The following is a 1548-nucleotide window of genomic DNA, read 5'->3' as shown; positions in this document are numbered from 1 at the left end:
ACTTATGTAATATACAATTATTTTGTAATATAGTATTAAGTTTCCCTTACTCTTACATGGAAATAATAACAAAGCAACAATATATTCTACCATGTTTGTAATCAAATGCATTGAAATATTTCATGTAAGAAAAAGTTAACTTCAGGGGCTTAATGTAGCTTTCATCTCTCATTTGTAACATGGTCTTTAACACATAAATGACTATGGCTTAAGGATCCATCCACCTTTGGATTGAAGCAATGCAGGATAACTCCCCTTTCTGGTATGATAGTCAGCCTGTCCTTTCATACTAATTCACCCCAGTCAGGGTGGCCCATCCCTCCATCTGAATATTAGTTTCATCTCTGAGCTCTGTGTGCATCCTGGGTGCCAGGAGAGGACGTGGGCTTGGAGTCAGACTGGATATCGAACTCTTGATTCTGATACTCACCAGCTGTACTACTTGTAAAAGTGTCTTAACCTTTCTGGGCCTCCCTTCCCTTTGTGAGGATTGTTTGAGGATTCAATGAAACCATTAGTAAAGCACAGGGCACATAGTAGGTGCTCTGTCCACATGGCTATAATTATTGTTACTGTTATTCTAGTTCTGGTTGAGATTCTGCCTTGCACAGTAACCATTTCATCATGTCCCGAGTGTTGCTGTGTTCATCAACATAGCAGGACTATCAATATCATTATCACTAATAATTATTAATAACGGCAGAAATGATGGCACCCAGCCTCTCAGGAGACACGTGCAGCAGTGAGCCGACAGCTGCCAGAACAAACAGGCGCTATAGTATCGGCCTGTGGCAATTCCACTGACTTGGAAATGTGACTCAAGAAGGAAGCCCCTGCCCCACACGTCCTGGGATGCACTCTTGTCCCATCTTCCCCCTCCGGTCCTCCTACGGGGACACACGCACTCTCAATAGAAAAGCATCAACCATGACCACAGCCCTGATCTCTGGCTGTGGGTGGACAATGTTAGCTTTCTGGGGAGAGTACAAATAACTAAATGGCTGAAGGGGTTCCGAGGGGAGAGCTTCAATCAGCAGAGCCCTCGCCGAGCCTGTCTGCCCCATCTTCTCCAAGGATACTGTCCCGGAGGCTTTGCTCTCGGGCTGCTTTTGTGTGTGTATGTGTGTATGATATATCTCAATCTTGATAGTGGCTCCATTCGAGCTTTAAAGGCTGGCGCTGTGGACAACAGGCAAGAGTCAATACAAATAGGTGTTTTTGTGGCAGGTCAAGGGGACAGTATACTCTGGAGTCACACTGTCTGGTGTCAGCCCCACTGTGTGCTACCAGCTTGCCAACCATGGGCAAGTCCCATAACCCCTAAGCCCCCACTTTACCAATGCGCTCCTGTCACATGCAGTTGATGAAAGGAGTAAGTGAGATGTCACACGTACAGCTTGTAGCAGCACACATTGTGTCAGGTACATGCTCAGGAAACATTCCTCTAGAAGGGAAAGAGGGGTCAGAATGAAACCCGCCTCCCACAGTCCCCAGGGAACAGAATTCTGGGTGATCGTACAAGAAAGGACTGGGCCGATGGGGGAACCC

At 46.4% G+C, this 1548-nt stretch overlaps 1 protein-coding gene across 1 annotated transcript in view; it reads left to right on the top strand.

The window, feature by feature from the left end:
- WWC1 (WW and C2 domain containing 1) overlaps positions 1–1548 on the top strand; it is a 134226-nt gene that overhangs the window by 125326 nt on the left and 7352 nt on the right. The gene's annotated exons all lie outside the window — the stretch shown is intronic.

This window comes from Pteropus vampyrus, unplaced genomic scaffold (genome assembly GCF_000151845.1).
Source record: "Pteropus vampyrus isolate Shadow unplaced genomic scaffold, Pvam_2.0 Scaffold30, whole genome shotgun sequence".
NCBI lineage: Eukaryota > Metazoa > Chordata > Mammalia > Chiroptera > Pteropodidae > Pteropus > Pteropus vampyrus.
Note: the sequence above shows the minus strand (reverse complement) of the source record. Positions and strands in the feature narration are given on the sequence as shown.